The sequence below is a fragment of the Ochotona curzoniae genome, unplaced genomic scaffold (genome assembly GCF_017591425.1).
Source record: "Ochotona curzoniae isolate NIBS_2020 unplaced genomic scaffold, NIBS_Ocur_1.0 contig_3498, whole genome shotgun sequence".
NCBI classification, from domain to species: domain Eukaryota; kingdom Metazoa; phylum Chordata; class Mammalia; order Lagomorpha; family Ochotonidae; genus Ochotona; species Ochotona curzoniae.
This window is the reverse complement of record NW_024465885.1, coordinates 8825705-8851565: the sequence shown is the minus strand read 5'-3', so window position 1 is coordinate 8851565 and position 25861 is coordinate 8825705.

Genomic DNA, 25861 nt, shown 5'->3' with positions numbered 1-25861 from the left:
AGCGCATGAAGTCGCATGTACTTGACAATCTGTCAAGGCAGAGGCAAAGGGCTGGGAAGCTGAGGATTTGTGAGCCCTTCTCATATGACATCCCCAGAACCTTTGGAAACAGTAAAACATAAGAGCCACCACCCCATTTCCTCCTGAGAGAAATTCTAAATGCCAGAGAAAGTTCAAGGTACTAAAATGCCCTGGCCCCTTAAAGATTTTCACTCCTCAAATAAAGATTCAAATGTTTTAATGTTACCAGCTAGATTGACAAAAATAATCCTCAAATCTTGGAATGCTGCTTATCTCAAACTTACCTTTTAGACTTTTCTGAAGGTACAGAGCACTGTTCAAAAATGCTTATAAATAAAGTATATCCTGACAAATAATTACAGTTGGGTCTCATGACCTGTAGGACTGATAAAATTTAATTCATCTTATATTTTTGTAGGCTTTTATATTTGACAAAGATAAATGAATCTGCAGGTGATTTTCCACTGTTAAGCAATAAATAAAGTGAAATCCAGGAATCTTGTGTGCTATGTGGTAATACCAGAGGAAATGTCTATCTATTTATACAATCAGCATTTTAATTGTTTAAAATATTGTGAGTTTGCTGGTAATGAATAGTGCTGGTGTCTTTGCTGCTAGAGGAAGTTTTTCAGTTTAAAATTGAAATTGAAAGTTTGAATAACCTTAAGATAGCTATTAAGCTTAAGAAATAGATTTTGATGATTTTGCATCTCCTAAATTGACATCACTCAAGAGAAGTGCCTATTAATCTTTAAATTCAGGTCCTGCCCCTATCAATCATCATTAAGTTCATAGAGGTCTTTTGTGGCTATTTGGCCTTTATTTAAAGGATATCCAATATTTTGGCACTGACATAAACTGTCTGATTTCTATCCATGTTGTCCCTGGGCAGGGTATCTCCCTGCCACACAGCTAATTCATAAATTCATTAGAGCATTATTTGTCAGTTATTTCAGTGTTTGGGATTTGCTGTTCATACTATTGTATCTGAAATGGTCCATATGTCATCAGTGGGCAAGAAAAAAAATGAAGGAAATTACTTAAATCAGAAGTTTAATCTTCAGGAACAAGTTGGGTTCAGAATAAAGCTATAAGAGCCCAGTAACTAACCTTTAAGTGAGTTGAGTATTTATTTATATTGTAACGTCAGATTTATGAAGAGAAGGAGAAAAAGGAAGAACTTCCAGTCTGCCAGTTCAGTTCCCAAGTGGCTGCAACAGCCAGAGCTGAGCTGATCCTGAAGCCAGGGGCTTCATCTGGGTCTCCCATGTGAGTGCAGGGTCCCAAGGCTTTGACCAACCTCTACTGCTTTTGCAGGCCACAAGCAATGGGCTGGATGGGAAACAGAACAGCTGAAATACTAACCAACACCAATACGGGATCCCAATGCATGCAAAGCAAGGATTTAGCCACCATGCTACTATGTGGTGCTGGTTGTGTACTTTTTCAAAAACAATTTATCGATTGACTTATTTAAAAGCAGACCATTGGAAAGATATGGAAAAGTTAGAGTGAGACAGATGGTTTTCATTGTCTAGTTCACTCTCCAAATGGCTGTAAAAGCAAGATTTGGGCCAGAACGAAGCCAGGAACTCCATCCTGGTCTCCCACATGATGGTATAGATGCAAGCATCATGCTAAGCACCTTAGCAGGAAGCTCCTTAGGCTGTGGAACAGCTAGGACTTGGGTTGGTACTTTGATTGGGGATGAAATGTCACAAGCAGCAGCTCAATCCTTTGCATGGCAATACTAGCACTTGATGTGCATTCTTATACATATTACTTAACTTAAAAGGTAATTCCATCACTGATTTTATAGGTGCCAGATGTTACAACAAGCAGCATTCCCAGAGGAAATGAATAAAGCCTCAGCACAATTCCATCCGCATTATCCATGATGATTACTGGCAGGAATAATGATATGTGTGTCTAAAAACACACAGTGAATTCAGCTATAGAGAAAGATATTCATAAAGGATTTTTCTAGATTGTTTCATACATCAAAGTTGTTCTTGGGATAATAAGTTTCTGTTTTTCCAATTTCTAAAAATACTGGTTTAGGGTCCATTATTCCACATTATAGGTGCTGGAAAACTCTTGCCCTTTCTCTCCAAAATGGCATGGTACAGAGAGGAAATATTCACAGCAAAGTAAGTTCAAGGAGGGCGCTTCATGGGGTGTTCTTTGCTGAACTCTATTCAGAATGTGGAAATGGAGGTAGAAGGTCTTCCTAGAAGGAGGATTTTTGAAAGTACTGTGCAGAAATGGGTCAGGCAAAGGTAGTAGGCATTTGGATTGAAGAAGAGAGATCTCAGAAGACAAAGGGTCTTAAAACAAATGATACCTAGGACACTTCACCAAAGTTGCTGAATCATGAGTGGAAGTCCAAAAACAGAAAAGGAGGAATGGCTAGAAATCAGGCCATGAAGTACATTGTGTACCAATTTTGCATTTTTGTCTTTTGCTTATGTGCAAGGAGGAGACAATGATCAGTTATAAGCAAGAATAATAATATGGAATGTGAACTTGAGGAGGCTAACTTTGGAACCAGATATGATGCTTTGTGTAACAAATCATTTTAAAGATACTGTATATCTCAAATTTGCATAAATCAAGAAAGAAGGGAGAGAAGTTTTGTTGGTCAAGCCAGTAGAATGTGTTTTGGATCAAAAAGTAACGTTGAAAAAATTAGTGTTTGCAATGTGAATGACAAAATAGATGGGAGATCTATCAAAGATTTCAGAGGAGTTGATTCAGAGAGAAGATATGTTGATTTAATGAGAGGATAGTGTGAGATAAAAACATCTTAATTTTAGAGAATGTGTTAAGTCGTCGAAATGGAGGTATTTGGCACCCAGTAGTCTATAAAAGCTCAAAACCCAAAGGATATGTTGGAGCATAAATATCAAGTCATATCTAAGTAGTTAAAATGATGAGTAGGATGAGGTCCAATATAAGAGTATGGGGTGTGAAGAATGAACTCAACAATCCAGCTTTTGGGAATAATTTTAAGTGATGAGAGGAGTAATGTCCAATGAGATAGAATGGAATTTACTAGGAGGTATGTGGAAGTTTAAGTTGAGGAATGAAGTGTAAAGGAATCCTATCAACTAGAAACTCTTAGGTTTTTCTGCTTGGTTTTAGAAAGATGGACAGAATACATAAAACAAAAAGTCTGATTTACTAGAGAATTTTTGTGTGTAAGTATGGTGAAAAGGTAGTTATGGTGATTGATTTATATTGGGTTGTGATGGGAAATAATTGTTGGTACTATGTATGAATGACTACATGCATGACAAAGTAGAAATAGAAACAAACTGATCTTTTGAGATGTTTGGGTGAGAAAGCACAAATACAGATGGTACTTAGAGATATTGCATTAACATGACATTTGTTACTAACAGAGAAGAAAAGTCTATTTACGAGTTCAGAGGGCAGCAAATTGAGAGGGAGCAACTTGCTCTACCTGAAGTAAGATATAAGAAGTCAGAGATAAGGCAGGGTAAGATAGATACCCAAGGGAGGTTACAGAGGGCACACACAGTCCAGGGATTGGTTTAAAGCATGTGGGAAACTATTGAAGCCTTAGTTTCTTGGGAAAAAGAAAGAGTTCAGGTTTGTGCATAAACAGATTTGCATGCTTGGAGCTTGGAGACTGAGAAGGCTCTGAGCTGAACGCTTCAACAGTTTTAGTACAACTGTAAACAAGAACTTCTGCTAAGAAACTAGGTTTTGGAGATTGATCGTGGAACTTAAGAGAGATTGGGATCTGAAATGATCATTGATAGAAATGGAAGAGGGAAATGTCCAAGGACTTATAAAAACTAACTGCCGGCACAGATGAGCCACCTGAGATTTGAAATGGTGTGCAGAAGAAACTAGTAGTTTGGGACGTGTGATATTTTCTGTGTAGGTGCTTAATGCTTGGCTATAGAAACAAAGACGTGTATTTTAGCATTAATGCAGCCTTGCTTGTTTTTTTTAAGTTTTGTCAGCAGAGAAAGAAGAGTGTACGGAAACTGAGAGCAATTGGAGAGTTAGTTAGATAAGCAGATGGAGGTGAAGATAAATAAACAAGATAGAGTGCAGGAGACCTAATGGCTCCAGAGAAAATAGAAGGGGGAAAAACTCCAGGGAAATCAGAATTGTTCGAGACACATGCAAATCAATAAGCAAGGGACTCAAAACAAGAGGTAGGCCAGGGACAAGAACTATAGAATTATTTTACACATGACTGTCTAAAGCGTAATCCTGAGAAATCACGCAGTACTGTCTGGCGTTTGTACTAATCTTTATGGCTCCAGTGTGCTTTTCCCTCATTAGCTACTTCTCATTGTTCTGGTGAACCAAGAAGAAGAGGTATTGCCTCAGTCATGAAGGCTGAGGTAATGTGTGTTTTTAAGAGCTTTATGGAACACTCTGGAGTGTTTGTGAAGAAGTGAAAGTAGAAGTCATGGTGTTTATTGGTACAAAGGATCCAAAACATGCCTCTTGAACATTTGAGCAAAGGTGTCGAAAAAATTTTAAGTAAAGTCTTACAGGGTTTTCTTATTTACTAAAGAGATATAAGGTGTTTCACAAAATGTTGCTGTAGGACACATCTATTGTTAAGCGAAGGGGTTCAAAAGAATAGTAGGGATAAAGATGCCCATGTACTGCTTAATGGATTCCGCAGAAGAAACACCAGCTTCAAGTCACTGTTTACAAGACAAAGTGAGAGAGTGAGTGACAGGGGAGGAAAGTAAGTTGCATCTCTACCTCCCCCCGCCACTCCCCCTCCAAATGTTGACATGAGCTGCCGTGGTTTATGCATTTCACAAGCTAACATATCCAGAATTATCTGCCTTTTTCTTTTCTTAATAATACACACATCCGCCTATATTTTGCTTTTTCTCTTCAAATTTCAAAACTAATAAAAAATGATCCCAAGCATTTCTCCTCCCTCCTCACTTACCTTTGGTTGCTTTTCCTGGGGGATAATTCTGAGCCTTTTCCTTTGCTAAAATTTGTCTTGCTGGATTGCAAAGAAATGAGAGAGAAAGGAAAGGGCTGAAAAATCTAATAAAGCTTCATATTCCTGTGGGCTGAATAGGTGCTAAGCTATGACCTAATCTAGGCTATGGTTTCAAAATGCTGATTTCCTATGTTTACAGATTAACTTAGAAAACAAAGTGGTATAAGCCAAGTTTTGTTAGGGTTGGAAAAAAAAAATCAAAATAAATACCTTCTTTTTGGAAAAGATCCAGCTGTTTTGAGCTTTTATTCTCAATCCTGTTTTTTTTTTTTTCCCTGTTGACAAATGATTTCATTTAATGTTGAAAGCATGAGTTTCACTGTTCGGGTTTAAACCCTGGCCGTTCTGTTTATGATCTGAGGGCCCCTGTGCAAGTTACTTAATCCCTCCCTAGCTTTATTATGTTATCTGTGGTAGGGAGGCGATGACAGTATCATGAAACACAGTAGGAAAATGATTTACTTTACAAAGATTGCTCAATAAATTCTAACCAGTATCACTTTGACTACTAATTCAGAGAAGAGAAATATGGTCAGAGAATACAAAACTTAAATGTGTGTCAGTACATCTTAATCAGTGAGAGTCCGGCCCGTGGCCTAGTGGTTAAAGTCTTTGCCTTGCACTTGTCGAGATCCCATATGGGCGCCAGTCTGTATCCCAGCAACCCCACTTCCTCTTCAGTTTCCTGCTTGTGGCATGGGAAAACAGTCAAGGATGGCCCAATGTCTTGGGATCCTGAACCCATGTGGGAGTCTCAGAAGAAGCTCTTGGCTCCTGGTTTCAAATTGGCTCAGCTCTAGCCATTGTGGCCACTTGAGAAGTAAATCAATGGACAGATGATCTTCCTCTCTGTCTCTCTTCCCCCTGTATATCTGAATTTGCAACAAAATAAATAAATATTTTAAAAAGTAATGTGTGAAACAGATACCTATTAGAATTTTTACCTTTGTATATAATAAAATACCCAAAATAAAACAGATTAGGAAGGCTTCCAGGCTTTTTGACAGTGGGTTTTGTGAAAATATCATGGTTCCAAATAAGACTGCAATACATAGTTGAAATGAGGGTGAAACAAATTGAATGATTTCTAATTTACAGACTACCAGATGACTTTTTAAAGATGTGGGGAGAAAGACAAAGACAGAAACAGGAAAAGAGACAGATGGAGGAATCCTATTTCCTAGTTCACTTTCCAAATGCTCCCGGTAGCTGGTGCAGGGCCAGGTCAAATCTGGGAGCCAGAAATTCAATATGGGTCTCCCATGTAACTGGCAGGGATCCAAGTCATTGGGCCATCACTTGCTGTCTCTCAGGGGGTGCCTTTGCAAGAAGTTGGAATTAGGAGCCCACCCAGATCTCAAACTCAGGAGCTATCACCCAAATTGTAGGCATTTTAACCATCAGACCAAGTGCTTGACCTTAATACATGACTCATAATAGTACAAAAGTAACAAATGGATATTGAAAAATAAAAAGTTAATTAAGAAAGATTAACAGAAACTTTGGCTAGTTGTTATGTTCTACCATCTGTACTGAGCAACTGATTCAGTGAAATTTTATGCATAATTTGGTAAAACTTTTATTTAAAAATTATAGTGGAAGATGTGTGATTCTATAGTAAATGTGCGTTATAATTTGTGTTTTACATTTCACATTAGTTGATTGATATTTCTACTGTCAACCATTTGTAGAGCAGTTAGCCAATATTTTAGGCAGTAAGTAAAATTTTTGAAATGTGACTCTATACCTTAAGGCTATGAAATAGCACTAAATTTTATTTGTAGGGCCAAACCCTCAATCACTCTATAACTAATAAAAGAACAATAATATGAGTTAATCTGTTACTCCATGTTATTATGTGCCACAAAATTGTTTTGTGTAATTAATCAATGCAATGTTTTATGACTTGACTCCTATGTTGATAGATTGTGTGTGTGATTGTGTACATTTATGTATGTTATTTGAAGGCAGTGTTACTAGGCTCCTTACATGTAAATGATTGTACTACCTTATACCTCCTTCAGGCTTACATCTAACAAGAAATAGATAGGAAAACAAAATCCATTCCCACAGTTTATTTGTATGAATTTAAATAAGTGATAGGTACTTCATCACCACGGGCTCAGTAGCCATAGCATGGCATTACAGAGGTAGGCAGTGAATACATGAGGGATGTGGGCATAAAATACAGTCTTTGAAAGGGTGTTTGAGTGATATAGGTTTGGGAAGAATCATTATGTAGTGAACGTTCGGTGTTGATGTCTTTAGGCTCCTCACATTCCTCTTCTTTTAATAGTCATTACCTTCCTCTTCCAGAAATGAAATAAAGCAGCAGAGGCTCATGCACTCACTATGTGGGCTTAACCCCCAGGCTTCCACCTGCAGCAGAAACCAACATCATGGTGCAGGGGGTTAGGCAGGCTGTGGCTCGCAACAGCAGCATCCTGTAATGGAACACTAGTTCCTTTACTACAGAGCTGGTTTTAAGGAAATGCACCTGAGAAGGCAGTAGAAAATGGCTGAAGTACTTGGGAGCCTGAGACTCTTGTAGAAGACAGGATGGGGCTCTGGTCTCAGCCTGGCACAGAACTGGCTGTTGGGGTCATTGGGAATGAACCAGCGGGTGAAGGATTTCTCTCTTTTTGTTCCTGTGTTTCTCCACTTTCTAAATACATGCATATATACATACATACAGACATAAATGCAATTTTAAAAAATAGTTTTAAAGATTTACTTCAATTTTTATTGAAAGGGCAGATATATAGAGAGGAGAAGAGGCAAAGAGGAAGATCATCTGTCTGCTGATTCACTCCACAAGTGGTCATAATGGCCAGAACTGTGCTGATCTGAGCCAGGAGCCCAGACCCTCTTCCAGGTCTCCATGTGGAGCCAGAATCCCAAAGCTTGGGGCCATCCTTGACTGTTTCCCAGGCCACAAGCAGGGAGCTGGATGGGAAGTGGGGTCACCGGGACACAGACCAGTGCCCATATGGGATTCCAGCACCTGCAAGGCAAGGATTTTAACCACTGGGGTACTGCGCCAAGCCCAAGTAAGTATAATTTTATAAAAAAATAAGAATAATAGAATTTACCAGTAAGGATTCCAGTCTTAATGATCTCTTAATTGAAGCAAGGTGTGCAGATATTTTTAGCAGAGGAAATTTGTGGTTTCTCCCTTTTTAGATCTGTTTCATTGAAGGGAGGAAGGAGTTTCTTAATTTTTCTTTAAAAAAGAAAGGTTGTTTATTTTTATTGGAAAGTCAGAATAATAGAGGGAAGGACAGGCCACTGGAGAAAGATCTTTATCCACTGGTTCACACCCCCACCCCAAATGGCTACAGTGTACATAGCTGGCCCATCCAGGGTTAGGAACCAGGAGTTTCTTCCAGGTCTCCCATGTAGGCACAGGATTACAAAGTTCTGGACCATCCTTCACTGTTTTATCATAAGCAGAGAGTTGGATGTGAATTGGAATAGCTGGGACATGAACTAGCACCCTTATGGGATCCTGGCACTTGCCAGTGGAGGATTAGCCAATTGAGTATCATATTAGTTCCCAAGATTCTCAATGTTGATCCCCAGAAGGACTAGAAAAGTTTGTGGCTTTATTATTAAATCAAACAGAGATAAACAGACATATGACAACACATAAGGCCCTAGAGAATGTTCTAGTACTGTTGCTCTTACATCAGAAATGTATGGGTTGTGAATTCCAATCAGATCCTCTTGGGAGTGCAAAAATGAGAAACCATCTTATGGGAACTAGGTGCAAATGGCAAATAGGAAATCACCTGAGTTTGAATGAAGATAATTAGGTGAAAACAATGTTTATCTTCTGGAAATGATATAAGAACCAAAGGAGATAAGGGACTTGAAGTATGGAGATAGTGTCTGAGGCAGCCCCTGTTTGATGTTGAAGATTGTACCATTTATTTTTAAAATGATTTTGTTATTTGTTTAAAAAAAACACATAGAGAGACACAGAGGAGAGAGAGACATCTTTTATCATCTGCTTCATTTTCCACAATGGTGAAGGTTGGGCCAGGGCAAAGCTAGAAATCAGGAACCAGGAGACAGGAGATAGGACCCACCAGCCAGGAAATAGAAGCCTCCTTTAGATCTCCATTGTGGATAGCAGGGGCCTAGATACTTGGGCGGTCTTTGGCTGCTTTGTCTATGCCATTAGGGAGTTGGATGACAAGTGGAGCAGCCGTAGTATCAACCAGCATCCATGTATAGGAAGCATAGGAATGTGCTGAGCATAGCTTGAGCAGCACCATTGTCCCTAAGGAATTTCTTCTGTGTTCTTCACTTTGGAAGCTGCATATCACAGGCTTTGCACTTCAGCACGTAGGATGGGAGCAAGATACCATCTAAGTCAATTACAGTATTTTCTTTTGCTCCCATTAGGTTTGAAACTGAATGTGCAACAGAGTTTTTCTGACATTTTACTAGCTAAAAGATATATTGGAGCATTTTGTTTTCAATTTAACAGCCATACACACAGAGAACTGAAGTTAACACAGAAGTAGCAAGTATAGCCCTAATGGACACTGGAACCAGTTCTGCTCTTACCCCAGGCAGCTTCCCCTGTGCCCTTCTTCCTTGAAGTGCTGCTTTGCATTGAGTTCCTGTAATTTTCTTCCAAAATGCCCTGACTCATATAGTGTCTTCCTGATTTGGAAGACATTCTTTATTTGCTTCAGGACCTGTCTATTTTGAGTTAACCATGACTGGATAAAGTCTCTTGGCTCTTATTATTTCATGTGAAGCTTATCTTTTTCCTCTTTACCTCTGTAACCCATGACCTATGTGTTGGAAAACTAAATGTGCAACTTCTACGACTGCGGTGGTGACTATGGGCGTGATTAATGACAAAAGTGACAATAAGAACTAGGGCTGAAAATGAAATACAGAAAATGATATTTGCAAAAATACCAAAGAAATCTCTTCAGAAAAGCAAATTGAAGACAATGTGGTTAAGGTTGGATTCAACATTAGACAATACTTTTTCATATTTCTTATTGAGTATATAACTTTCTACACTGAACACTGGTGAACTATAGAAAAAATTAAAGACACTGAAAAGCATAAACATCAAAAATAGTTTGTGATGTGTTTTTTTGAAATTGGAAAGTCAGATATATAGATAGGAGGAGAGACAGAGAGGGCCATTCCACAGCTGTTGATTCACTCCCCAAGTGGTCACAACAGCTGAAGCTGAGCTAATCCGAAGCCAGGAGCCAGGAGCCTTTTCCAGGTCTTCCACACGGGTGCAGGGTCCCAAGATTTTGGGGCATCTTTGACTGCTTTCCAGGCTACAGATGGGAGCTAGATGGGGAGCAGGGCTGCCAGGATAAGAACTGGTGCCTTTGTGGGATCCCGGTGCCTGCAAGGCAAGGACTTTATCGACTAGACAACCGTGCCAGGCCCAATATGTTGTTACTAAAGTAAATTTTGCTCATTTCACCAACCTTTTTAAAATGAACAACTCATGTACCACAAAGGAAACCACCAACAAAGTGAAGAGGAAGCCAACAGAATAGGAGAAAATATTTACAAACTATATAAATAACAGAGGATTAATATTCAGGAACCACAAATTTTAAGAAACTCAGTAACAACAAAGCATATAATAAGTCAAGAAATCTGCAGAGGAAATAAACAGACATTTCTCAAAACATAAAATTCGAATGGGCAATAGATACATGATGCTCAGATTCAATAGCTGTCAAGGAAATGCAAATTAAAACCACAATGAGGTTCTACCTCACCCCAGTTAGAATGGCTATCATCCAAAAATCTAAAACCAAATGTGTTAGTGAGGATATAGAGCCAAATGTAACCTAAGGATAATAGTATCTAGGTTCTTCAGATACCTGAATATAGATGTTACATATGGCCCAGCCATCCCATTCCTGGGAATTTATCCAAAAAAAAAAAAAGAAGAAGAAAAAGAAATTAGCAAATGAGAAAGTTATCTGCACCCTTATGTTTATAGTAACTCAATTCACAGTAGTCAAAAAACGGAATCGACCCAGATGCTCATCAATGCATGACTGGATAAAGAAAATGTGCTACATTTATGCTATGGAATATCACTTAGGTGTAAAAGAAATGAAATCTTGCTTTTTTTTTTTTTGCAGGAAAGTGGATGCAATTGAAAACCACGTGCATGATGAAATAAACCAGTGTAAAAAATTCAAACATCGTATTTTCCTAACCTGTGATAACTAGTATACAGAGTGCAAAAATATAATCTACAGGTGTGAGAATGTTACTCTGGGAACTGATTATTGTGTAAAGCCTTTTATAGTAGTTGTGTTGGTTTTTGTTTGCTTATTGCTTTTCTGCTCTTTATTATTACTATTATTTTTTGCTTGCCTTTTGTTGATGTTGTTACTTAATGGAGTGTTAAACATATGGAAAAAGAAATTTGCTTCTCTACAAAACAGGAACATCCACTTCAATTTCCCCTATTTTGGGTCTCTGTTACACCTTTGTTAGTAATAAATTTTATTTTGTTGTCATTTTGTACTTGTTCAGCTTTTTGAGATTCCTTATGCAAATATATAAACAAATACGAATATATTAATGCTATGTAGGTAATGGGAGATGACACTATTTCATGTCTTCCGATTTGTTACTTCTTAAATCATGGGGACGTCCATTTTGCTGTGCGTAGAGAGCTTCCTTGTTCTTGCTTGCAGTTGCCCCATACTACACTGCATAGATAAATGACAGTTTATCCAGCCAGGCTGTAGTGAATATCCCCATACATATATCCTTTCATATGTGTAGACAAGACAAACTGCACAACAATTTTCCGCAGTGAAATTGCACATTAAAGGTAATGCTTTTGGATAGTTATTTCTAGATTTTTTTCCTAAAACAGTTGCTATGGATTGAATTTGTTACATAAAATCTATGTGCTAAAATTGCAACCCCCACCTCAAAATCTGACTGTATTTGCAGAGAGGGCCTTTGAAGATGTAATTAAGTTGAAATGAGGTCATGTCCTCAAAGGAGGGGAACTTAGGGCATAGACATAGATGAGGGATGATTATGTGAAGAAACGAGGAAGAGATGATGGCCACCTGAAGCCAAGAAGAGAAGGTTTAGAAGGAACGAGTTCTGCCAGTGTTTTGACCATAGAGTCCCTAGCCTTCTGAAAAGTAAGAATATAAATTTTTATTTTCAAAATCAACCATTCTGTGGCACTCTGTTACACTAGCACCATTAAAGGAACACAAGAGTTGTACCAAATTTTAGCCTTATGTATGAGAAAAGTTAAGAGTCTTTTCATAATTTAAGGGCCATGTGGATTAGTATTTTTGTGAATGATCCATTTGCATGCTTCCAAAGGTTATTGGCTTGTTATCTTTTCTCCTAGAAACTATTTAAAGGTTATGGGAATTAGCCATTTGCAATACAAGATATGGGAATTCACCCTTCCACCCATCCCACCAATTTGTCTTCTGCCTTTTTGGTTCTGTTTACAGTGTGCATATGCCTTCCAGAAAAAGCTTCATTTTTTTTTGTGATGAGAAATTTGTCAATCATTTTTAAAAATGGCCTCTGGAGTTTGAATCATAGTTAGCAAGAGTTTCTTGACTTCAAAGCTGTCTTTTAGTGCTATTGTGCTTTTATTTATTTTTTTAAACATTTCAATCTTTCATCTATCTGGCTTTTCTCCCAAGTAAGGTGTGGGCTATAGTCCCATTATCATTTCCCAGAAAGTTCATTTTTGTTGCTGGCAGTGCTCAGTGGGTTCTTTCCTAAGCTTAGTATTAGAAATAAAAAGCCAAGAATCAATTGTAGACAGTTTTATTTGCGAAGTGAAAAGGTGAACATGGGAAGAAGAAGGAGGGGGACAGTTTCTTCTAGTAGGGGGCCAGGAGGTGAGGTGCCTCTTGGAAAGAGAAAAGGAAAGATATTGAGGTTTTCATAAGTGTCCTGGGTTTTTAAATGTTCCATGACTCCTCTTTAATACAGCAAGAACCGACAGGAAGACATTCTCCATTGGTGATCACTCTCTCTGTCTTTTTAAAAGGTTTCATTTTTGATGATGTTTACATAGTTGAGAAGGACTTATGCCCATGTGGACTACTGACCTGGGTGGCAAGGGTTGAAGAATAGGGAAAGTGGATGAGACCATTGTTTCTAATGTTCTTTTTCTTTTTCATGTCTCTGGCAGAAGGGAAAATAGAAAGGGGAAAGCTGCCCCCAGCATTCTAGCCACATCAGTGCCCGGTGCAGCCACCTGATGTCATCCTCGGGTCCCTGATGCAGCACTTTTTTTTTTTTTATTTCTGAAATTTTGTTGATTCCTTCACTCCAAGGATGAGGAAATCTTTTCAAGGATCATTGGTGGACATCTCCACCGGAAAGTCACCCAGTTACTTGCTGTCAGTGCTTGGCTGGTGTAGTTGTCCAATTTGTTCTGTTCTCCATCCTCTGCTACAGCACTAGTTCTTCTCTGCAGGTCCCAATGGGCTGACATATACCCCATGTTCATCTGGGCATCCCATCCACTACACCGTGATAAGCACCTGAGGAAGCCCAGTTCTGACATATGCATTCCACGATCAGACCTCAAATCCTGCAGTTCTCCCCTTTGTTGGAGTTTGGAATCCAGCAGTTCAGTTGGGGTGGAGGAGTCTCCACAGAAGCCTTGCCTGAGATGAACACAGACTTGACTCCTCTGTGTGCTAGCCAGCATGGGGTTTGGCTCATTCTGTCACCCACATCAGGCTATACACACACTGGTGGTTGCAGTTTCTGGGTCAGTTCTGTCTCTAGCCTCATCTCTTATGCAAACAAACATTTGCTGTGGCCTAGCTCAACCCTATGCACCACATGCTTGACCCTCATGTACGCCAGTGGGAACTACAGCCCAGTTGATGTAACCCACAACAACCCCACAAGGCCCGCCCTCAGTCCTGGTTCCTGTACATGATGGTATGTGCAATAGACTTATCCAGTCTGTCTTGTATTACATTCAGCTTTTGTTCCCACCAGTGGGTGCTTCAGCCTAGCTCAGTCCAATCGACCCCACTATCCAGCCCACATTTATGCTTGAATGTGTTACTACCTGTCTAGCCAGTTCTACCTCCAGCCCTGGTCCCCATGCTCACTGATAAGAGCTGTGGTTTATCAGACAGGTGCCCACAATTTCCATAATAGGCCCATCCCCAGCCTGGATCATGCACTTTCAAGGTGGTTCTGCAGTTTAGCTTGACATGAATTGTCCCTATTCCCAGCATTTGGCAGCTGATGTTGCAGCAAAGCCTAACCAGCTTGCATTTAAGGCTCATGCAAGTACCAGTGGATAGTTAGTCCAGCCTGGCTCTTCCCTTAAACCAGCTCTCAGGCTGGCCAATGGGTGTTGTAGCCCTGCTTAGCTTGTTCTGTTCCTGGTCTCAGTTCTCACATGCAGCAGCAGGAGCAATGGCCCAGCAGGGGAGTCCTTATGGTCACATACTGGGCTTCCCTCCCCAAGCCCCCTGCCCCCGGGTCTCACGTGTGCTGGTAAATGCTGTGGCACAGACTGGCCTGCCTTCCTCACTTCAGCATTTACCAGTAGGTGCTCTACCCTGGCCAGGCCTGCCCTGGCTTGCTCCAGTTTCAGCTCATGCTGGTGAGTGCTACAGCTTAGCTGAGTATGGCCAGCCTCTAGTCCCAACCCTAATGTGAACTGGCTGGTGTTGTGGCCCATCCCAGCCTGTTCTGCACCCCTTCCTGGTTCTTAGATTTGCCAGTTGGTGTTATGAGCTGGCCCAGCATGGCTTGCCCCTCAGACCTGAACAGCATGTATACCATTAGGTACTATAACCTGATCTGGTCTGGGCTGCTCCTGGTCTTGATTTTTGTGCTCACTTGAATGAACTGTGAACTGACAGAGGAGTTCATTGGCAGAGATCATGCATGCCCATAGGTCATTGGCCCACCTCCTGCCCTGGCAGAAACAGCTGCTTTGCCCGACCGACCTATACCCACTCTGGCTCTGAATGTTGGGTGCTACAGCCCAGCCACCCCCTGTTGACCCCTAGACCCAACTCTTGCATGGGTCAGTGAGTGCTGAGACTGAGCCCAGCCTGCCCTATACCTATCCTGGCTCTGTGAGCACTAGTGAATACTAGAGCATTGGTGTTCTCTTAGTCAATTAGGAAATTGCTGGGGAATTCCTGTGCCACCCATTTGAAATATTTTAGCAGGCTTGGACTGTTTCAGGTTTTTTCTTTCTTCAGTGTGTGTGTGTGTCAGTTTTTACCTCCATTGATTTAGGAGGATATCTCTACCACATATTCAATTTTCCACATGAAGTTAAAAAAAACTAGCAGAAACTTACTGTTATTTTAATTTCAATGATTTTTGAACATCTTTTATACAAGGTTACTAAGGCAATATTTTCATTTTGAAAATGATAATAAACCTAAGAATATAATAAAATGAACAGTGCAGTGGTGTTTGTTATATTCACAATGTTGTACCACCATTACCTTTATCTAATTACAAAGCATTTTCATTATTTTGAATGAAGACAAATTCCTCAAGTCACACCTGATATACTTTTAAATTTCTTTTTCGGGTTTTATTTTATTTGAAAGATGGATCTCCCATCTCTTACTTTACTTTTCAAATATCTGAAATATCCAGGGCTTGATCATGCCAGAGACAGAAGCCTAGAATATCGTTTGGATCTCCCATGGGGGTGGCAGAATCCCAAACACCTGAGAAACCACCTGTTATCTTCCCAAGGAAGGGAAGGTAATTCATTGGAAGCTGAATCAGAATTGCACCTACGATATCAGAATGTCCAAGCAGTATTTTAATCTTGGGTCAAATGCCTACCACATATGTTACAATCAGAATGCTAATAAATTAAGACTTGCCCCTCCCAAATAATGTCATAATAAGATTTCAAAGCTTTCAAATCACTCACATGATTGAGAAATATCTCCTTCTCATTGGGATCTTTTCTGTGTTGATCCCAGTGTTTCATTCTAGCAGTGTCAGATTGCAGGTGTAGATATTTCCAAACAGCAATGAATTATAAAGTTTCACTTCATAGAATTGTATCACATTGGGAAATCACACCACACAAGTACTTCCAGTACTTCCTCATAGTCACTAAGTGAAAAAAGAGTACCAATCCAAAAATAGCCCTAAAACAAGCCATTGTCTCTGTCCAGTCTTCCTTCACAGTTAGGAACACACAGTTTACGGCTAGTGAGATTACCCAAGCCTCTGGTACATAGTCGGGGTAATTTAAGTTCAGAAGTGCAACTGCTCATACTAATTCACAATTCCAATTAAGGAGGCCAAGAATTCCTATTTCGCAGTTCTGCTTTGACAGTCTTCCCCAGTTTCTTCAGCACAAGAATCCCATTTGAATACTCCCTGAAGCCAGAGCACTCCCACCCTAACCTTCTAGATGCTAGAACTTTGGGACAGTTGAAGGATCCCAAAAGGAAAGCATTCATTTTCTTTTGCCCACAAATCATGTTGCAAAGAGCTCCTTCAACAGTCTGGATAATTGAGATTAATCCCTGACCTGGAGTGTAGTAGGGCACAGGAATGGAGCTCTGTGGAGGAAAGGGCAAGGAATGGGATGAGGCTTACTTGGTTGTGATAGAATACAGAGATTTTTCCCTTTGTCCAAAAGCTCTTTGCTCTAGGATGTTGAAAAAGTCACTCATGAGTGATTATAACTCAGAATCTATGTGACATACTGGCAAGAACTAATAGAAAACCTTGTTTGGTACTGGTGATCTCTCGAAGTCCCTGGCAGACCTTTGAAGTAATGCATGGAGGAGGGATGTTCTTTATGACCCATGCACAAGCACCTGAAGATGAAAGAACAGAGGATAATTAGAAAATATGCCAAGTAGAATCACACGAGTCCACAGATGAAACAGACAGAAAAGGCCGAAAAAGAGTTTAAAATAAGTATTTTCACATTCTTCAAAGAGATAGAAGTGGGAAGAGTATCCACAGTATTGGAATTGGAATGCCTGAAACAGAGTTACCTAGGAAACCTAGAAATCAAAGCAAACTATCAAAATTAGTATTCCCAGTGTTACTATTATTATTTAACTGATTATGATATAGGTAAGAGCAATTTAAGAGAGAATTACTAGGTTGTGTTTAAAATCAAGGATGATTCAGACTAAATTGCAAAGATATAAAAAGGTGGGAAATTTATCAAACATAGAAAATGGGGTAAGAATTTCCAATATGTCAAATATGAGATTCAGAAGAGGAGAACTGAGCAAAAGCAATATTTGAAAAAGCATGCTGAAAGTGAGACGTGCATCTGGACACATCACAGTGGAATCTGTGTCACAGTCACAGAGAAACTCATAAAAACTACCGAGAAAACTGTCAGCTGTTTTCTTTGCAGCAAGTTGATCAAGAGGAAGCAGAAATGAAAGGTCCTAACTGCTCTGTCTTGCTTTGGAACAGCCTGGAGGAAATTTCTGTTGTCAGTTCTTGTGCTCCTCAGTTTTGAAGCACCATCCTCACCTTATTCTATGCCACAAAATAGGGTGAGGATTCTATTTATCCACTGCTTGATCCAGTTCTTCCCTTTGCTGAGGACCTGCTTGAAATTACCACATGGTTAAAGAGGTCACTTGTTTTAATGGGGATATTTTAGTGTGTGAGCTACTTGGGACTTGTGGAGGACGTGCAGGGAGATACCCAGGGTAGGGATTACGGTGCTCACACCTACTGCTCTTCCTGCCATCATTCATCAGAGCAGATGCAGTGCAACACAGGAAAGCATGAGGCCAAACAGTTATTTTTATACTTGTTGTCCCAGCAAGCAGCAGAAGTCAAACCTGGAATACAGATAGATAATCACCCTGATATTGCACAGAAAAGGTTAATGGAAAAACTACAAATATAGAAGAAAGAGCCTTTTGACAAGAAACCTGTGTGTCTACTTGTGTAGTAACTGACATTGGTCAGTTAATTATAAGGGCCAAAAGGAACAGAGAAAATTCAATTATGCTGAAAGGAGAGAAGCTGGGTGTCATGTAAGTCATAGCATTAAGAGAGTTCCAGAGAAGCCCTGAAAGGGAGGGAGGGTCATTGGCTCAAACAAAGAAGTGGGGACTTTTGGCAAGTCATGAAGCATTGTAATTGCATCAGTTCTAAGCATAAAATAGGCATTATCTCCTCATTGGCAAGATGCACATCCAAGTTCTTCAACAGCTTGTTGAGGTGTTGTCACAGTCAAAGATGCACAAAGCACACAGGTATTCATATCACAACATTTCTCCTCCACCTTTACTAAATACAAACTCATATGTGCCCTCTGAACCTGACACCTTGAGCTAAATTTGAGAAAGATAATAGCAACACAGAACAGGTAACAAACTAATTAATGTTTCCGGTAATGTGTGGTCTGGAACATTTGGCATCTTAATACAATTTGAGAACAATCCCCTTACAAAAATCTAGTGTCTTTTTTCATACTAATCCATCCCTCACACTGACATTTAACCTCCTGCCATGCTCATTTTAAAATTTAGAATGTTCTACCTTAAGAAAATTTAATGAGTTTAGATTTGCAAAGCATGATTTTATGTTATTAAATATTGCATTAAGGCACGTAAAAATGTCAATAGTCAAAAACTGCTTTACTCCACAACAACAAAGAGTATTGTTTTGTGTGATCATTATTACAATAAAAGTGTGGTTTTTCAGATGAAGTTTCAGTCCCTGTTTCCAAAGGAGCTGATGACAGTCCTTGCCAAGTAAGGTACAGAGAATCACTCTAATGTGGCAGCTGGGACTTTTCCTCTAGGTCACAGTTTGGGTTAGTGTCTACTTTAACTAGGAAGATAGTTTCTTTTTTTCTTAATTTTTTTTTTTGCTCAAAATTTGCTAGTAAGTTTGAAATCATCACTTTCTCTTTTCCTGGTTCATGTTCTCCTTCCCAACAGCATCGTCATCTTCCTTCCTCTCCCTATTGACTCCTGAGATGTGTCTCTGATTAGCCTTGTGTATACCTGTTTATATCTCTTTTCATTCTTACACAATTATACTCAGATTCACAGCAGACATACACAGCATTTCCCCATCGTCATTGTTTTAGAAAAAATATGACTTGAACTATACATACTTCTCTGCCACTTTCATACTTGATCTATGAGCATTTTTTTGGAAATCCTTGCAAAGCGGTTGGAATAGCTTTCTTCCCTACTACTTAAGAACAGTATAAAGTTTCACAGTGTAGGTAAAATTTACTCAGCATGCCCGGTGGAGTGTTGGAGCCAACTTGTGCTAGCTCATGGGTCTCAGTTCTATGTGTCTTTCTTCTCTGCGCTGAGACATGATTTCAGTAGCTTACAATCAGCCAATGATGCGAATATGAAAAATATCAATGTGAACACATCAAGCCTTTAAAAAAAATCTTTCAGATAGTCACTTTATTAGCATACATATACTTTCTTAATTTATATCCTAAAAATATCTGTACTATGATGAATCCTTTTGAATATGCAGAATGATCTACTGGCAATTTTAATAGTATGAGGTCAATTCTAAGAATTAGATTACCAAAAATAAGGGTGAGTACATGCTGAATTTTTTTCTAAAGATTTATTTTTATTGGAAAGTCAGATATACAGAGAGGAGGAAAGAAGGAGAACCATCTACTGGTTCACTACCCTAGTGGCCACAATGGCCTGAGTTGAGCTGATCCGAAGCCAGCATCCAAGAGCTTCTTTTGGATCTCCCATGCAGGTGCAAGGTTTCAAGCTTTGGGTCATCCCTGACTGTTTTTTCAGGCCACAAACAGGGAGCTGGATGGGAAGCCGCTGGGAATAGAACTAGTGCTCATTTGGGATCCCAGCATGTTCAATGCAAGGACTTTCGCCACCTAGGCTACCACGCTGGGCCCACATGCTGAATTCTTGAAGATATTGTATGCTTATATTCTAAAATTGCTGAAACAATGTTAGACTATTTTTTTCAGTCCGATTTCCTTCAGCATTAGGTGCTGCTTCTACTAGCAAATTCATATTTCTTAGACTTTTTTGAAGATTGAACATATTTCCATGTTTGTGAACATTTCAATTTGATTTTCAATGAACTATATATTCAGATTCTTTCCCTTTGCTTCTTTGAGATTGTTAAGCTTTTTGTAATCATTTGCAAGGCTTACATACTTTGCCAATTTAAATAACTTTCTTAAACCATCTTCTGCATTGTATTTTTCTAAATTCTTGTTTACTTATCAATCTTATTGTATTTTTACATTAAAAATTATGTGTATTTCTTCTAGATGATTTTGAAAAAACTCAGCGCTTAAACTTCTTTACTGTAAATAAAGTCCCTAAAAATATCTTAAGATTTTTAGGAATAGTTTGTTGTGTACAAAATTAGTTAGGTGCTTAAATTGTTTGCTTTTAAAGACAACGTGCTCTTAATGTTACCGTGCACATTTGTGGTGCTTATCCCCAAACTATCAGAACAAGGAGTAATTAAAAAGAAAAACATTCTATCATACTAACTTCCCAAATTAGTGCATTCAAATTTAGTTGAGTGCTAATCTGATCAATTCAAAGTTTGGAGGCTCTTTATTCATTACTGTAATGAAACACTTGTAAGACTTCATGACAGAATTATCACAAAATAATAAAAACTCATTACACGTTACAGGAAAACAGCATTACCGTGGCAGGTGTTTAGCGTGGCAATAACGACACTAGTTGAGATGCCCGTATCGTATACTGGAGTGTCTGTGCTTGAGTTCTGGTTTCTCTTCTCATTTCAGAGTGCCACTAAAGTGCATTCGGAAAGGCAGCGCGTGACAGTTCAAGCACTTGATTCCCCGCCATTCATCCGCGGGATGTGAATGTGGCTCCTGGGGCTAGTCCTGTTCCACTGCTTGTAGGCGTATTGGGCATGGTTGAGGAGTTCTCTTTGTTTCTCTCATATGAGTGTTGCTCTGCCTTTCAACAAAAAATAAATTGTTTGGCTTTTATTTGTTTATTTTTTAATATGGTTAAAATGTACTTGGATGAATAGCGTTGAATTTATAAAACACCCTCAGAAAATTATGCTACAAGCACAAATTCTTCCTAATAAAACAAGGTCTCTGTAGATGTATCTTTGATAATTTTATGAACACTCATACAGAAGTGCATATATCTTTTCCTCTTCTATCCTTAGTCGTAAAGTATCTGAGTGATGGAAAGCAGATTGCTTCAAACCACTCTGTTAGAAGAAAAGAGAAAGGAGGGGAAATAATGGGTTTTATCTAGAAGCTAACCTGTTTAAACTCTAGGAGGTAGTTCCTGGTGCTACAATGTATTTCTAGGGAGCTGACAGATACCTGATGAGAACCAGCTTCAAGATTTGGTTTAAACAATTGTGTCTTTTGAAAATTTCTTTAAGTTGTTTAAGCAGCATGAGTCTTTTTATTTCTTTGATTAGGTTTATGCATAGTCTATGACACTATCATTATATGTTATCCAGGTATTTTTAGTTTAATACATGTATCCTTGCTTAATTGTTAAATTTCGTCATATCAAAACTAAGTTGTATTTGTCTTTGAATCCTAGGTAGAACATATAAGCACAGTAGTATCACAATCTCTGTGGGATGAATTGTCAGATACATTAACTTGTAAATGAAACTTAAACAAATTCTATTCATTAAATTTGGATCATTTTTAAAGGAAATGAAATAAAGGAGAAAACCACTAGATCAAGATCAGCAATTCAGGATTATCTTGTTCTCCCACATGACCCTGGGATGGATAGCAAATCGCTCAGAAGCAAAATTAAATTAAAAAATTAAATTAAAATAATTAAATTAAAATAATTAAACAAAAAATGCTGACTTTCTTACTGGCACAATTGCTTTTCATCTTTAAATATGAATAATTTTTAGAGATGATGAACAACAAAATAGACATACAAATTAATTGTTTAATGATGTAACTTCCCTGGAAGTGTAATTTATGAACCATATATAAAGTACATATAATTTGTATCCCTTAAGAATACTACAGGTGTAAAAAAATTATCTGAGATATTTAAATATAGTAATTTCATATTAAAGCTCTTGCAAAATTTTCTGATTTCATATGTTCTTCGCAAAGTCATATGAAGTAAGCCATACATTCTGTCATATTCATCTTCTCTATAGGAAAATTGTGATTGACAGGGATTACTATGGTATAGCATTTTAATCAGGTGTGTTCTGTAAATATTTCCATTGAGTGTTGATTTTGAATGACCTTCCTAATAGGTGGTTGTCATTGCTTGTGTCTTCAATCAATTGAGAAACGAATAAGGCATATGGCAATCAAAACATCAGATTTATCTTTACTCTTGACAAATGCTGGGCACTGTAGTTTCAGGTCTGCTAAAGTTAGGCAAGTCAGCTTCACTTGGTGCAACAGCTCACCATCATTAGGCAAACCAACTTAGCAAGGCATAAACAGTGCTAGGAATCTGGAGAGCTATTCTTTAGAACAAAAAAGGCAGAGACGCATGGGACATTTTGGTCCTATTTATTCTCCTAAAGTTGTGTACTTCTTATTCCACAGATGGGAATGACTAAGAAAATATCTTTACACGGAAGGAGATCTGCATGTGATGTGGTGTCCTCATTGTCACCAGCTAGATATGTGCAAAAAATGTTTATGATTTCTTAAAGATACATGTTAGGGATTTATAAGATGCCTTCATAAAATTACAGTACTGTGAGGAACTTTTTCCTGGAGGAATCTCTAGAGGAATATCTGACATTTGACTTACTATTTTTTTTCCCCTTTTTTTGCTCTTTATCTCTTGATGGTCCACGCACAAAAACATGAGGAGCAGCTTCAGCGGTTGACACAGAAACAATAGCAACGTTAACCTAACATGCAAGCCTTCTCCTGTAAACTTTCCAGCAGTCAATATTTTTTTCAAAAATATCTAATTTTCCAGCTGAATTAAAGGTCATCTTTTAAGAAAAAGATGTAAACAAGAGTTTTTCAAATGAGCAACTCAAGCTACTAGCATATACTTGTTTGTTTGGATTTTTCCATGTACTTTATCTGCTTTTAAAAGGCACTTGAATCTTAAACAATGCTTAACTATTTGTTTTAAAGCCAGTAAGACTGGGAAAGCAGGAGGAGGAAGAGAAGTATCAGAAAGAGAAAGATATAGCGATAATCTTTCTTTCTTCCTTTCTTTCTTTCTTTCTTTTTTTTTTTTAAAGATTTATTTTTATTATTTTTTCATTGGAAAGGCGGATATACAGAGAGGAGAGACAGAGAGGAAGATCTTCCGTCCGATGATTCACTCCCCAAGTGAGCGCAACAGTCGATGCTATGCCAATCCGAAGCCAGGAGCCTCTTCCGGGTCGCCCACACGGGTGCAGGGTCCCAAAGCTTTGGGCCGTCCTCGACTACTTTCCCAGGCCACAGGCAGGGAGCTGGAAGGGAAGCGGGGCTGCCGGGATTAGAACTGGCGCCCATATGGGATCCCGGGTGTGCAAGGCGAGGACCTTTAACCACTTGCGCCACCGCGCTGGGCCCTCTTTCTTTCTTTCTTTCTTTCTTTCTTTCTTTCTTTCTTTCTTTCTTTCTTTCTTTCTTTCTTTCTTTCTTTCTTTCTTTTTTCGTTCATTCCTCGCCCCCCCTCTCCCCGCCCCCGCCAATGCCTGCAACAGCTGGAGATGGGTTAGACCAATACTAAGAGCCAGCAATTCCATCTAGGTCTTCCTTGTGGGTGGCATGAACCCAGTCAGTTGGGTCATTATCTGTTGCCTCCCAAGGTACTCATTATAGAAAGTTTCATCTGAATGAGAGGTAGAAAATAATCCGAGGAATTCCAGCAAGAGATGTGAGCATACCAAGGAGCAGCTTGATGTGCCATGCTACTGCACAGGCCCTAGTTATGTTTTCTCTTAATCATGTATCTCTATATTCTTACACAGTATTCTCAGTTCTATAACTGCTTCTAGATGCAGAATTCTATACAAACTCACAATATTTTTTCTTTTGAAATCCTGTTCTATTTTTACTGTTCCCTCCCTTCTTCAACTTATCCACAAATATCTATTAAGCTCTCAATAGCTACTAAAATGATTGTTTTAATTTCTGCGAATAGAGAAATGAACAACAACAATAAACCAAGTAAGTCCTTTTTCTGTCTCCTGACTTAAAACACTCTCCCACATATTTTTATGATTTTAACAAAAAGCATAGAAATGTGTGAATAAACTAATTGTCACAATTGTTAATCTGAGACTTAAAATTTAATTGAAAGTGTATTCAAATCTCAGCATTTACTAGAATAAACTCACTGACTTAAGAATGATAGGTTGATATTTCAATTTAGTTACAGGTTAATTTTTCTCCAGCTTATTCTAAGTAAGGAAAACAAAAGAGCAAAACCCCAAAAATAAAGGGGAAAAAACGCATAGAGATAATATACTCAATAAGTGTACATGCAGAAGCTACTTTCTAATATTTTCCTCTTTCTCCAAGAAGCCAGACCATAGTGTGGAGGTCGTTTCAGCTGTGGCGGGGTGAGGACTCTATTAGAGTAGAGGTGTCAAGGTCTTGCCTCTGCTACACTTTACATCAGGTGGAGGGAAGCAGTTCCTTGCTGTGTCCCAGTTACCTACCTTTGTGTTCAGATTCCAATGTGCCATTGTACTCACAGCAGGTCTGGTCATGCAGACCACAGTAGGCACAAAATTTCTAACCATGAGAGCCATTCATTTTGTCTAGGTAAGAAAAAAATTGACTTGACAGTGTTTGAACTGAAAATAGAAGGTCGCTGGTAAGGAACTTGTAGGGGAATACAGTAAAATGATAGCTCTCTTTCCTAACATGAACAGAAAGAACAGGCAATCTGGTTGGCCATATTCATCCGGCAGTCACGGTGCTGGATGGCTGCACCCAGGATGTTTCCCTGGTACAGACTATTATCATACAGTGACTTATTTTTCTCATCAGTCTGAAGACCTAACGTGGAAAAGTCCAAGATATCTTTCAAGGTGAAAGTTGAATATACATCTAGAAAAAATTTACATTGAAAAAATTTTATATGCCCATTTGTGGCAGGATTTTGAGCATATGTTTTGCTACTTTTACAGCTTAAATTGACACTTTTCTTCGTAGTACACATGATGTTTTGCTGATAATTTAACTAAAGCTAATTTATTTTCTTCTTTTTCTAGCATTCTTTGAAAAAAGGCAATAAATCAGTTTAACTATCCCATACATTTCTCCCAGTGTCCAGTTGATAACTTTTTCCAGTTTATAATTAAGTCATATACATGAATTTTGCTTCCACATATAAAACTTTTACAATAGTTTCAAAGAGAAGGGCTGCATAAATAAACAATATTTATTGACTACCTGCTATGTGTCAGGCCCTGTCCATGATACTAGACATGCTTTATCAAGTTAAAGTGAAGATGATATTATATTTTAGATCAGATAATGATGACTCTCATATAACCCGAAGGAAATCATACAGATAGTGTGTGTCAGAATTATAATTAAGTAACATTAAGTAAAACCTATACGCACTCACATACTTTGAACGTTAAGCCAACTCTTCAGAAGTTGCTAATGAATGTATCTGATTTCAAACCTCACACTTTCTACCTCTTTGATGATTGTGAAAGCAAGAGAAAATCTTGCCTTGATTCTCTTCTTCAAGATGGCATGGAAGCCTAGGTAATACAGAGGTTTTAAAAAAACATGTATTCATTTTTATTGTAAAGTCAGAGCTACAGAGAGAAGGAGAGACAGAGAGAAAGATCCTCTTTCCACTGATTCACTGCCCAAGCTGCCAT